Here is a 14,601-nt window from a genome sequence, read left to right as displayed (position 1 = left end):
CTTTACGTATTGTCTCTGCTTTTGTGCTGCAGTAACAGGGCTGAATAGTTGCAAGAGAGACCTAAATTTGGCATGCAAAACCTAAAATATTTACTATCTTGCCCTTTACAGAAACAGTTGGCCAGCTCCTGTTCTAGACCACAGCCTTCTTCTGTGATGCTGGGTATTAACTACAATAAGTCAACTGAATATAGCGAACCAGGGCTTGAGTTTTGGAGAGTCCAGCTGAGTTCATATCACAGCATCAACACTTAGCATCTGTGCATAACCTTAGTGTTCTAGATCTTCCTTCCCTCACCTGTAGAATAGGGCTAACATGAGTCCGGCTCATATCGTTAGAGTGGTAAAGGGTAACCAAATAATCCCTACTGTGCTTAATAGTATCAGATAGATGTAAACACTTTGCAATGTTGTTTACTATTAAAGTGAAAATAGAGGAAATGGGAACTATTAGTAAGGTTTCTTTAGCTTCCAATAAATGATAATAATAGTTACACATGTACAGCATTTTCAGTTTATAAAGTTGTTTTATTTGACGCTCATATCCACCCTGTGTGGTCAGGCAACCCAGGCCGATCTTATTACCTCATGTTTTTAGATGAGAAAACTGAGACTCAGAGATGATCCATAATTTGGCCAAAGTTTTATTGCTAGAAAATGGTAGAGTCAGGAGTTAAACCTGCAAATTCTGGCTACAAATCTTGCAATCACCCTACCATTATACAAAAATGTAATACCTATTATGTTTTAATGGATTGGTTAATAGTCTCCTTACCTCAAAAATAAGATAACTTTGGACTAGTTAAGTAATGCAGGTACGTGCTACTCAAAGCATGGTCTGCAGACCAATAGCATCAGAGTCACTTGGGAACTGGCTGAATGTGCAGGATCTCAGGTCCCATCCTAGACTCACTGAATCAGCACCTGCATTTTCACAAGATCCCAGGAGGTTCATACACATACTAAAGTTCAGAAGTACTCACACTCTAGACCTTATAAACTAGAATCTCTCTTCTCTCTACACCCTACCACTTCATTCCTATATATTTACGTCATTGGCCTCTAGGACTGTTGGGTACAACTGGAATGAATCTGTCCTCTTTCCCCCTACCTCATCAAACCTTTAAAATTACAAATTTGGAGAAGCATTAGGCTAAAGGCACAGATCGATTATTTTTAAAGATAGCTGATGACATCTCTAACTTGCATTTTGTGGGAATTTACTCCAGGCTAAACCACCCAGATCATTCTCTTCAGTACCTGCTTGCTGGACAATTTGGTACCTCAGAAATTTTATTTAATTAATTTATATTTTTAAGGAGGGCGCAGCTCACAGTGGCCCATGCGGGGATCGAACTGGCAACCTTGGTGCTATCAGCACCACACTCTAATCAACTGAGCTAACCAGCCACCCTGGTGTCTCAGCAATTTTAAAGCATGGTTCCACTAATCAGGGATTTAATGTTACCATAGACTCTTGGCAAGGTTATAATGAGATGGCACAGCTGTGAAATAATACATACCTGGTGATATCCTTGCTCTTCCCAATTTGGTAATCACAAACACCTCTGAATTCAGTGGGGTAGACTAGCAACAGTCAAGTTTCCCTGGAAAGCCGCAGTGATGCCAGATCCTTCTTTCCCCAGCACCAAAAGCAAAAAGGAGGCCATTTATGAATGGTACACACCTAGGCAGGTAAGTTTGCCGTTGGACTTGCCCTCTCTGACATTCCACTTAGAATGTGGCACATGCAACCCTTCAACCCCCTCTCACAGAATTCCGGGGATGCAATGTTCTCTGCTTTTCTTTTAACTTGCTTCTCCATCCTGTCTCCCAGTTTCCTTGCTTCTCTTGCCAACTCTTTGGAAACTGAATCCTTCTCCAGCCCCAGGCTTCTCTCCATCCATCTACTAGCCTCTGACATCATCTTCTGGGATGCTCTTCCAACCTCAGCTGCTTCTGCCATGCCTGCACCTTTTCATCTCCTTGCCTGAAAAAAGCATCCAAGAGATTCTACAATGGAGGACATGACTTCTCCCATTTCTTTCCCACTCAGCAGGAACCAGAAGAAGCAGATGACCTTGCAAACCAGGGCTGCTCCTACTTTATGGCTCTGTTACTGATTTGCCTTTGAAGTCCACACTTCCTCATACCACCCTCAGCAACGCACTCTCACTTCTTCCAGGATTCAGTGCCAAGGTCACATTTCCTTCTGTCCCTCAGCTTTTCCTGACGAACTTTTCATGGGGGACTCAGCATCCATGGGAGGGGCCCAACATTCTGACCTTACAGGTCCTAAGCCCCTCAACCCTTAGGCTTTTCTTGTCACCCACCAATATTACTCAGCAGCACGGAGATGAAATAGAGAACCGTTTTTGTAAGAATAATAAGATTACATCAGTGTTTGAAACCTGGTTTTGCCATTTATTACCTCTTTGGTTTAGAGCAAAATTTAATTTTTTTATCTGAAAAATGGGTTTGATAATAATTGCCTAATTGGTTTGTTGAGAAGATTAAGGCAATAATGTGAGGAAGGAGTTTAGGTTGAGATGGATGATTGCTAATGCCTGCTACAGTGTAAGCTCCATGAGGAAAGGGATGTTTGTGTGTTTTATTGACTGCTGTATCCCCAGCACTAGAATAGTGGTTGGCACAGAGTAGATGCTCAAAAAAATGTTGTCAAAGGAATAGGATGAATGCATGTATGGTAGTCATGATCTTTACGATGACATTTTAGGTCTTGTCATTTCCTGAGCATTTCCTCAGCTAAAAGTTCAGGCTCAGATGTCTCACCTTGTAATAACGAGTAGGGAAAAGAAGGAGGAGGGACACATGCTAGAATGGGGATAATTAATTTATTTAGCAATATCTAATCAATTTATTTAGCAATATGTAATAGCAAAAGACAAAGGCAATTAATAGAATATGTTAATGTCAGAAAGTAAAGGTGGTTAAGAGTAAACTATATACATTGATAACAATGTCACGTCAAAGGAATACACATACATATAAGTTTAAGAGATCCCAATGTATGTTTACTATTGCTCAAAAGATCACTTGGCTAAACACACAAATAACATCAGTAAGGAGTAACCAAAAGAAGTAATAAACTCTATAGGACAGCAACTATTATAGTAGATGCCAAAAGCTCACCAAACTGGGGGAGAACAACACTGGACAAGTTATAAATCAAAACCTTGCCAGGTCTGTTGCTGAGAGAAATCCGGTATCCCCCACACTGCTCTTTGTTAGTTTCCAAGAATGTTGCTGTTGTGGTCTTTGTTGTTGTTGTTAGAATTCAAGGTGTCTTCTGATGTTGTAAGCTGCAAGCTGCACGTAAGTTTTCAAGGTGTTAACATTCTAAAGAATGTGCTGTTGTTGTTGTCGCTGTTGTTGTTGTTAGAAGTTAGGACGTCTTCTGATGTTGTAAGCTACAAGCTGCATACAAGTTTTCTAGATGCTAACAAATTCTCAAGAAGGCTAACCGTGGGGAACAACACTGGAAAGGCCGGGAACCAGCCAGACCTCACCAGGTTGGTGGCAGAAAGTCAGGACATCCCTTGGTGTTGTAAGCTGCATGTTGCTGGAAGTCTTCAAAATGTTAGAAAGATGAAAAATCACCAATGACAAATGACCAAACGATAAAATAATAATTAATTAACACTGCCAACTGAGGTCTGTGTTATATATTTTTTTCAGATGTAACTTTGAGACAAGTTTCTTGCTTCTGCCTCCCCCTCCGGGAATGGCCAGTTCCAGGAGGGTCCGGCAGTTACTGATATGAATGCTGTCCATCCAGCCAAAGGGTCAATTCATCTGGATAAGCAACATCTACTGTTCTTGCTTGGGACCATCAGCCCAAGGTCTTCCAAAGCCTGGCAACGTGTCTGTCACGTCGTCCTGATATAACTTAGCTACTTCTTCACTTCATCTGCTGATGTGGGCAAAACAGACAGAACAAAGAGGGAATTCTCTCAACCTCTGATCAAGAATTTCTTTAACCCTAAGCTCACCATCACCTCACAGCACGGACAGAACAACAAACATCATCTCATATCTCCCCTACTTGAGAGAATGAGACCAAACAGAAAAACAACCTCATCTCATGTCTCCCCTGCTCGTGAGAATGAGACCAAAGGGGGGATTTACTCAATCCCAGATCAGCACAGAAGTTACCTCACATACAGGAACAGATAAAAGCTAATAGACAAAAGCTCACATCAACCAATGAAGGTAAATTTTCCTCAACATCTACCCTACACACCTTTGTCCTTCTGAATTTGACTATACTTTCTACCTAGTTAGGCACCCAGACCCCATCACCTTGTGACCTCTCACAGTGCCTGCTGGGCTTTGGGTTCCTGCCTCATATCATGACAGTGATCCTATCTTTGCTTGTCCTAGGTTACCTCATACTTCCTTAAGAAAAATTACGAGATTCTGACAAATGGTTATACCACAATTGAATAACAACAACAATAGAAATACTAGCTAATACTTATTGAGTGGTTACTAATGTGCCAGGCACTCTTCTAAGTGTTTTGCATACAATGCCTAGTTTAATTCTTACCACCTTTTGAAAAGGGAAGGATCTGGGATTCAAATCCACACCTGGTTAATCTGGGTCCAGGGACCATGCCCTTATCACCACTGTATTGACTGTTCTTCACATTGGGTTCCCACTGTTACTCAGCAAAATGTTACACATCTCTGGTTGACTCCCAAACATATGGGCCCCACCAGCTGTTTTCTGTCTGGCTCAGTGCCTTTCCCACTCTGTCCCACTCCTGAACGCTGCCAGCTCCCTCTGAGAGCAGTGACCTACCCTCCCACATACTGTACTGGTCGAGGCCATCTGATGTTAGTCTTTCCACGGCCAAACAGCTCCTTTGTGTAGCCTCTTCTCCATTCAGAATATCGCTTTGTTTTCCACATACTCTGCCACTCCCCTTCTAGCTCAGAAAAGTATGTTTCCACTCTCCTTCCTCGGGCTCCCATGATTCAGATCTTTGTTCATTCTTTGGAATTGAATTTCATAAACTGTCGATTCTCTTGTGATTTAAAAAATTTTGAGTGCCTTTTTTGGCATTTCACAAAGGAGCTCACAATTTCTTTAAGGAAACAGATATATAAGTATATTTCTTCATCTTCAGGCTCTCCTTTATTTAATATTTGATTTTTATTTTATTTTATTGGGGAACAGTGTGTTTCTCCAAAGCCCATCAGCTCCAAGTCATTGTCCTTCAATCTAGTTGTAGAGAGTACAACTCTGTGGGAATTCAAATGGCAACCTTGTTGTTGAGAGCCTGCCCTCTAAACAACTGAGCCGTCCGGCTGACCCCAGGCTCTCCCTTTCATATGATCACTTTGCCTTGTGTGCTCCTGTTTCCCCTCTTATAGAAAAAAAAAAAACAAAAAAAAAAACTTCACTTTGTGTATTTGAACTACCATCTTTCTCCTTCCTTTTAAGAAAACTGTCTCAAAATTTCAGAGATTGTAGTTGCCATCTCTATCGCTCATTATATATTCTTATCTTAAAGGTTTTCAGTATGGCTTCTTGATTGCAAGGATTTTTTGCTTATTTTTGTATTTTTAGAGCCCTTAGTAATGTAATTTCTTTGGTGGGGTGGAAATAGTTCACTTTATTTCTCATACTTGTTTGACCCCAGAGTTATTTCTGTTCTTGCACCATTGGGTTTCTCTACATGGACCACATTTGGGGAAACTCTGTTTTAAGATTATAGATAATGTAAGTGAAGTTCCCGGCACACAGGAAGCTCTTGGAAACAGCAGCAACCACCATCATGGGGCATCCCAGTTTTTGTATGCTGGATTTTGTGACCTTGATAGCTTTCCTGAACCACTTCTCGTCCAGTGTCATAATCTCTAAGTGGTCAGAAAAAGACTTCTACGCAGGCCTGCAGCTGAGTCTGACCCCCAACATCTGTCCCACCCCAGCAGGAGGCTCTGGATGTGATCCCAGCTTGTCTTACCTGCCTGTCATCAGACCACCCCCAGCCCAGTGAGTCCTGAGATGTAACACTTAGTATCAAGAAGGATGTTGGATCCCTGTGGAAACCCAGGCCCTGACTATGTTAGCAAAGGCTTCACTGAGGGCTCAGAGATTTCTGAAATTAAAGCCAGGAAGGAATAAATACGTGTTCATTTATATTCTCAAAGGAATTGGAAACTTGAACGAGCACCTTTCTGTGGAGAGATTTGTAATAATTTAATTTACTCTCTAATATTGTTGTGAAGCTACTAGTTAAATCAGCCAACTTGCTTTGATTGTGCCTCTTTAAATTTTGCCAGAAAAGAGATATCTTCAAGTTACTTGATGTCTCTGAACTTCCCTTTTCTCACAAACAAAATGGGGGAACATCTACCTTGCAGACTTATTGTGAGTAGAAAGTAGAATAATTGTGTGTAAAGTACCCGGTCCAGTCCCTGGACTACAGTGGGCACTGAAAAAGACAAGTGACTGCCTAGAGGGATAAAATACATAAAACCTCACGTGGTAAAGGCCTTGACCACCAGGATAAGGAGAATATTCTTCATTCTGCATCTGGGAAGCCCCTGGTTTCCAGCCCTTGAAAAAATGATCAGGTCACTGATATTGAGTTGAAAGAAAGAGAAAAAGAGAGTAAGAGGGAGAGGGAGGAAAACCATGTTGAGTCCTATTATATTAAGGAAAGATCTTGGAAGCCCAAACTCTCCCATTAGTCCCTAAATAAGAGTGATGTCAGGTTGGGAACTATAGAAATTGATAGAAAGCACATAGTGTGAGAAAGAATAGGGACAGCAGTGCCCACATATTCACAAATATTTAGGAATAAAACATCAATGTGAAGTCCCCTTATGTGGTGGTAACAGTATCCTCATCTCTATTATCAAATATTCATCAGCTGCTTTTTGAATCTAGGGCACTGTGCTAAGTAAGGCAGACGGTTAAAGGATGTCCATAGTTTTACCTTTAGTTAAAAAAAATAAAAATTAAAAAACACAACAGTTAGTATATGTTGAATGGCAATTGCTGAATGGCATATATGTATGTAGTAAGTGCAACAGGATTGCAGAACAAAGGTATTATTAGAGGGATGCCTACGAGGGGATAGGACAGTTTTTCCAATATTTCTAAAGAGTTTCACACAATGAGTGTGACTCTAATCAAATATTGCTCAGATAAATGAAGAATAGGGCAGAACATTTTCCAGGGTATGGGCACTGTCTTAATGCCACTGTAAGGAGTTTAAACTTGAATTTCATGAGGAGATCGTGTTTTTTTCTGACAAATTTCATTGTATTTTATTTAATTGTAAGTTAGTTGGTTTGAACCAATTAAATAGAAGGCAATGGTGAAAGACACATTTATGTAAATAGTTATTTATAGTCATATCTATATTTTTCTGTACATAGAGAGATAATTTGCGGGATGTTCACTCAAAGATTAAAAGTGGCTGTTGTGGAGTGGTGGAAATTTTCATGCGTTTTCTGTATAGTGTAGGTTTCAGAAAGGAGGAAAGAAAGGAAGAAAGGCAGGAAAGCAGACAAACCCACTGGCAATGGGGAGTTAGTGGGGACCCTAACAACATGACATGCCAGAAGAACACAACAATTTCAGGCAAGAGTTTTAGGAAGGAATACGTGGTTTGTAAGCAAGCTGTTAGAAAAGGAAGCAGTGGTTTCTGGGCATTGGTGTGGGTTTTCCAAGACAAACCTTGTGAGACTCATTTCATTTCCACTAGCATGACACAGACACAATTACTGCTTTCCGCACACAAAATCTTCTCTCAAACATTTAACAATTCAATGGACATGGAATGAGGGAAATGGAATCATTGAAAGCCCAAGTAAGTAAGCCATAAGAAGAAATTTTTTTTAAAAAGAGGTAGAATACAGATTTTCTCCTATTTTTCCTCTACCTGAAACATTAGCCATCCTACCTCCTCCAAGGTGAGATAACAAGAAGATACTACATTTCATTTTTAACCAAAAGTTCTGGTGTAAAAGTTTCATAATATGTCATATGCATATTTTGGGTTAACGTGGACTCTCAGGGACTTTCTACAGAGGTCAGAAAGATATTTGGAAAACTATGCTGTGCAATGAAAATGCTATAGATGTACCTGGAATTGACATGGTTTTGACTGCAAAGACTTGAGCCCATATACTGCCTGAAACCTTCAGTCATGTAAAGCTGTGATATCAGGACCTAATGCTAAGGGTTGCTCAGAACTCTTCTCTGGAGGCCGTTTTCTCAGGCTCCACGCCCTACTTGGCTAGTGAGTGCTTCTGATTCTTTGAAAGCTCACAAAAGGCTCTTGAAACTCAGAGAGTGTCTAATCTATTGTTATAACCAGCTACATAATTTGCAGGGCTCAGTTCAGAGTGATACTGAGTGACCCTCTTATTCAAAAAGTGACCCTCTTATTCAAAAATTATTAAGAATTTCAAGACATAGACAGTAGAGCATTAAATCAAGAGTGGGGCTTGTGTGGCTGCACAGATCTCAGGCCCTTGAAGCTGGTTTGCACTTAGATCAGCACTAATTTCAGGTTTCATATATATTGGAATTTCATTTAAAAGTTTGGGTGAGGGGGAAGAATTCTTCTGCTAGGAAGAAAAAGAAGTAAACACAAGACCAAAGGAAGACAACTGACTTCAATCCTTTTATATTAAAGAATATTCAAAATGACACGATAAGAACAGTTTATCATTGTAAGAATTCAAGCGCTATAAACTATACAGACCGAAAAATGAGAAAACCTTCTACCCACTTCTCTCTGCAGAGGTATCAATATTTTGATGTGTGTTCTTCCCAGACACATATGTATTTATATACACATTACTTTACATATTCAAATATGTGTTTTGCATAACATTATTGTGCCTGTACTGTCCTACAACTTGCTCTTCCTTCTCAATATGTCTTAAAACTTTCCATGTCAGTCATACTTCTTTATTCATTTTAATCATTATATTTCATAACACGGATTACCATAACTCACCTTATTCCTGAGTATTTCCTTTGTTTTCAATGGGGGAGGGGTTATTCTTATTATAAACAAGACTACAATGAAAGTCCATTGAGGTACCTCTTTTTGTATGTACCAGTGTATTTTTCTTGGCCACATACCTACAAGTGGATTTGCTGGGTGGATTTGAGAGAAACTGAGATACAAAAAACCTACCCAACAGTGCACAGACTTTAATGGTAAAGTTTTTTTTTTTAAAAAAGGATAAGATTGGTAAAAATATAAATTGTATTAACTTGACAAAAATTTGGAACTACACACTAAAAGCCCTATGAATATATATCTTTTGACTCAGCAAAGGTTTATCTAGGAATAACCAGAGATCTGTGCAATGCTATCTAGAGAGATGTTCATAGCTGTTCTATTTGTAATATTGATACATAGTCCGATGGTCAGAAAATTTGCTCAATATGGTCATGTGGGTTGTTACAACATTGAAAATCTTGTGTGTTATTGATAAATAGATGCTACTTAAAGCCCTTTCCTCAAGGACTCCTACACTGCCTGTCTCCTGATCCTCCCCAAGAGTTCCCTGCTATTCAAACACTAAACTAAGATTCATGCCTGGCACAGTCCAGGGCTTCCAGGACCCAGTTTTGGTCTGACTGGGCATTCTGATTGGTTGGTCCATGCCTGCTGGCTGTTAAATGCTTTCTATGTATTTTGAATATAATCCCTGGAAATAGGAACTCAACAGTAGGAATTCGTTAAAAGAATTATGATAGGAATTGGTTAAAAGAATTATGTTCAACAACAGGAACATAATTCAACAGTAGGAATTGGTTAAAAGGATTATGATACTGGAAGACCACGCAGCTATTGAAAATGGTGGTCTGGGGGGATGCTGACAATGGTGGACGCTATGCATGTGGAGGGTCAGGGGTAAATGCTAATTCTCTGCACCTTCTGCTCAACTTTGCACTGAATCTAAAAACTGCTCTAGGAAAATAGTCTATATTTAAAAAAACGATGTTCTGAAGATATGTGATAGCATGGCAAAATGTTTAGACTATATTGCCAAGTGAGAGGAAAAGGCACTATACAAAACAGTATATCCAAAATAATCCCATTGAAAACATTATCTATTTGTACTAATTCACAGAGAAAGCCTTAAAAAAACTATAAAAATGTCAACAATGATTATATCTGTATGATGAGATTTCACTTAATTTTTCTAATTTGTTCTGTTGCTTATCTGCCTTTTCCAACTTTTTTGCAACGGGCTTGACAACTTTCACAATTAGAATAAAAAAAAAGTATCATTTAAAAATAACCCAAAGCAAAAGTTACTTAGCTGGGAAAAGGCAATCTTTTTTCTTGATTCATGCAACATTTGCCACACTTGCTTGGATACAACTCCCTAGGGAGTGAGCCAAAGAGTAAGCCAAGAAGGCTGACAGAAGCTCAGCAAAAACATCTGTAGGGAGGGAGGCTGGGGGGTAGTAGGGCGGAGAGGCCAGGAAATCAGCCAACATCCAGTCTCCTCTCACTTTTTCTACCTCCTTTTGTTCAGAGAGTTCACTTTGGTGAGGCTGCAGGCATTTTTGAAATTCTGCAATGTGAGGAGCTGCCATGGGCAGCTTTGCTTTTCTTTCATGTCTAAGCATATGTGACTGTTTTCCAGGGAATACATACAAGAGAATGTTCCATTCTCTAGCTGGGCTTTAATCCAAGGTATAGATTTACAGAGCTCTGTACACAGCCACTGAAATAACACTCATATGCCCCAGCATGGGATGGGGCAGCAGATTTTATCTCAGCAAGCTCTGCTTAGAATCATCTTTCTATAATGTTAAACCTTTAAACAATAGCAGACCCAAACCCTGCTAAAGAATCTTGACCGCACTTGAAAAGTTGTCATGGAGCACACTCTCCCGTCCAGCCAGCTGCTGAAGGAGGTACTTCCAAGACCAGCGATCTCCTGTGGTAGGATGGATGCTCAACCCCTGAATTCCACCTGGTTGAAAACTTGAGGCTTATTGACAGGTATGTCTCTCCCTGGAAATCGAGATGAAAGCTTAAAATACTCATGGAGAGCCCAGGAAGAGTTAGCTGTGGGCTCTCATGCCCTGAGATTGCTGGTGTCAAACAGAACTCCGGAACCATAGACTTCACAGGACATATTTTACAAGCATGGGCCTAGGGAGAAAGTTTTAGTTCCCAGAGTAGGTGGTCCCTCACATGATGTAATATCAGAAATGTGCCTTCTTTACCCTTATTTCCCCTAGTATCCACCCTACCACTCAATAGAAGTGCAAATGTTCTATCAAAGTTTCATTCTGTATAATTAAGGAACAGATTTTTTAAAATTACAAATATCTCTGGAACAGGTATTGTATCAGCTATGACCTCTTAAATGTGATTGCATTTATTGCATCCAATTCTTGCTAAGTATTAGGAGACTTTAACACGAGGAGGGAAAGGATCCTATTAAGGACTTTGCCTGAGGAAAGAAGGCCCAGGAAGGTTCTACGAGAGACAGTCAAGAATGAGAGTGTTTTAAGGAAAGGAGGATGGAGAACCAAGAATATGTGTAGTCAGTCCTCCTTATTCACAGATTCAATGTGCGTGACAACTTTATAGAATATAACTAATACAAATAATGAGAATCAACTATAAGTGAATTTTGGAAGAAGAGATGGCAACTGGTAAATAACTTAGTGTTAGTGATCAAATAAGTGATAACTGTATTTGTATCTTTCCGTTATTCACGTGAGAAAAGGTGAATGAGAGCTTCAGCTTGGCTATTTGTACAGTTTATCAAAACCTAGAATTCCTTAGAATATATCAATGTCTCATAAAGATTCTACAATTTCTCTTTCACGTTCTCAAGGAATCATTCAGGAAAGCAGTACTTTCCCTGTAAGAATAACCTTGTGCACTGACATGCCCTTGTGGTACTCATTGTATGAAGCCAGTGATACAAAAAGGTCAAGAAACTTCTTTCTAGAAAGAGTGAGCCCATTTTACCTTAATATTTGCCTATAATTTTCATAATATTTGCCTATAATTTTCATAATTTTATTTTATATGACAGGCTAAGTTGCCTGAAATGCCATTTCTAAATAACTATAGAAATAATCCTTCACCGATGAGCGTTATTTCTAAAATCACCTTGGTAATTAAGGAGTTCTCTGTTCCAGGTTTAGATAAAGATTTAAAGTGCTGCCCTCTCTGTGAGAACTCTAGACTATGCTCCTGAGTATGCTAATTTACCAGTCTTGACATGTGGATTCCTAAGAACCCCTGGGGGGAGGAGGCATGTAGATCAATGCAAATTGAGACACGTCAATCACGCAATTTATATAAAATAATGGTCCTAGTAGTTGTAGGGTGTTAGATTCTAACAAATTTATCTAGGTAAAAAGAAGCCTTAGTTAATTGATAACATCTACTTATGAAGAGTATACAAGTGGTTCAGTGAAAAGTCGGCATCAGAAGAAAAGAGGTCAGGTTAACTGGTGCTTGTCAGACAACACAGCCCTGTCTGCAGGGTCAGGCGTGAAGAGTGGAGAGGGTGGGCCTCAGCTGAAGAAATAAGGTGCTTGTCTCATACTCAAGGAAGGGATGAGAAGGCCTGAATCAGGAGTAGAGAGCAGATTAACAGCCTTCAGCAGACTATGATTAAGTGACCAGATGTGACCCTCAGGACAGGACAGGCTGAGACTGCCAGGGGAAATGACCTCCACAGACCTCTCCTAGCAGGACCAGAGGTGAGCCCTGGATGAACACTGTGTCCCTATGCTTGGTCCACACAATCATTCCTCACTGCATTTGATAAGATTGCCTTAAGAGGCTATTCTGGTTGGAGTAGAAGCCAGGAACTAAAACTATATACACAGAAAGACTAAGGTGAGAGAAGGAAGTGGGGCAGCAAAGCAGGGAGCCAGCTGCTCTGGTCTGAAAACTCCTGTAGAAGTGGCTTCGCTAGAGATCTGAGACCCAGATAATTCGGCATTTAAGCCAAACGGGTTCATCCCCTTCTTCTGGTTCTCCAAGGGGAGAAGACTGGCTTTTTAAGAGCCTGTGATACTATTGCAGGACAAATAGAAATATATAAATACCTTTTCATAAAAATGGAATTACAACACACAAGGAGGGGAGTGAGACATTTTACCAGTGGATTACTTAGTGGATTTATATCAGGGGTTTTAACTTTTGCTCTCTTCAGGGGACCAGATGAGAATACTGTATAAATCCTCTGGTGTTATATTTAACTCAATCAAAGGCACAATAGATTTTAAACCAAATCTCATCTATGCAGAACAAGTTTTGAGGAAGGCAAAGCAGAGAGAGTAGCCTCATTATTTCCTCTGTCAGTCTTTTAAGCCAAAACCTCAATAAGCAGTTTCCTGGTGTATTACTCAGGGTTCTTTAGAGAAAGAGAAGAGGGTATATGATACATATGTGTGTATATATATATATATATCCTTTCTCTTCAGGTGAAGAAAGAAGTCATTGGGGGCCAGATCAGGTGAGTAGGGACGATGTTCCAATACGGTTATTTATTTACTGGCTAAAAACTCCCTCACAGAAAGTGCCATATGAGCTGGTACATTGTTATGATGAAAGAGCCATGAATTGTTGGCGAAAAGTTCAGGTTGTCTAACTTTTTCACACAGCCTTTTCAGCACTTCCAAATAGTAAACTTGATTAACTATAAGATTGTCCAGTTGGTACAAATTCATAATGAATAATCCCTCTGATATCAAAAAAGGTTAGCGATATCGGTACAACAAGTTTGCAAACTTAATTGTCAGAACTCATACAGAAGAAGCCACCTTGAGACTGGTAGAAGGGGCAGAGATGTGGAATGGGCTGGTCCCACACCCGCATGTAACCATTAAAAATCAGGAGAGATATCTCAGCTGTGGAATTGCCCCCTGAAGGAGCAAGGGGTCCCAGTGCCACACCAGGCTCCCCAGCCCGGGGTTCTGGTGCCAAGGAGAGAAAGCCCATAATATCTAGCTGTGAAAACCAGCAGAGATGGTGGCTGAATGAGACAGAGTGTGGCTGGAGTCCCAGGTGCTCCTCTTAAAGGGACTGCACACTGACTTACTCACTGATGTAATCACTGGCTCTGAATTCTAGTTCTGGGGTAGCAGCTGGAGAGGCAACAGGGACATACAGGGGGACACTGAGTTGTTTGGCTTTAGGAGGAGGGTTTAAGGGCAGCTTTCTCCCAGACAGAGGATCTGGCAGAAGCCATTGTTTCTTGGTTGAGCTCTGCCCCTTCTCGGCAAGCAGATGCAGGCAGATGTCATATCTGAGTCTCCAGCAAACTGCCTATCACCTTTCATCTGCTCTGCCTTGGTGAATCTGAGACTCCACCCCATCCAACTTCTGAGCATACCCAAGCCACTGCCAGTGACTTTTTTGTACAAACCGCATGCCTTGGCTCATGCTGCAGACTTTCCTAGGGTCTTTTAAAGGTTTGCACAACCCAGACAAGCAGCACTTCACTTGAGCATGTCCCATACTTCTGGCTGAGCAGCCCTAAGCCAGCATTAGCGGCCGCCAATCTTGGTTCATGGCTTGGCCTCTTGAGGCACTTCCAAGTATGGCG

Source organism: Rhinolophus hipposideros (genome assembly GCF_964194185.1).
Source record: "Rhinolophus hipposideros genome assembly, chromosome: 9".
Taxonomy (NCBI): Eukaryota; Metazoa; Chordata; class Mammalia; order Chiroptera; family Rhinolophidae; genus Rhinolophus; species Rhinolophus hipposideros.
This window is presented reverse-complemented; position numbering follows the sequence as displayed.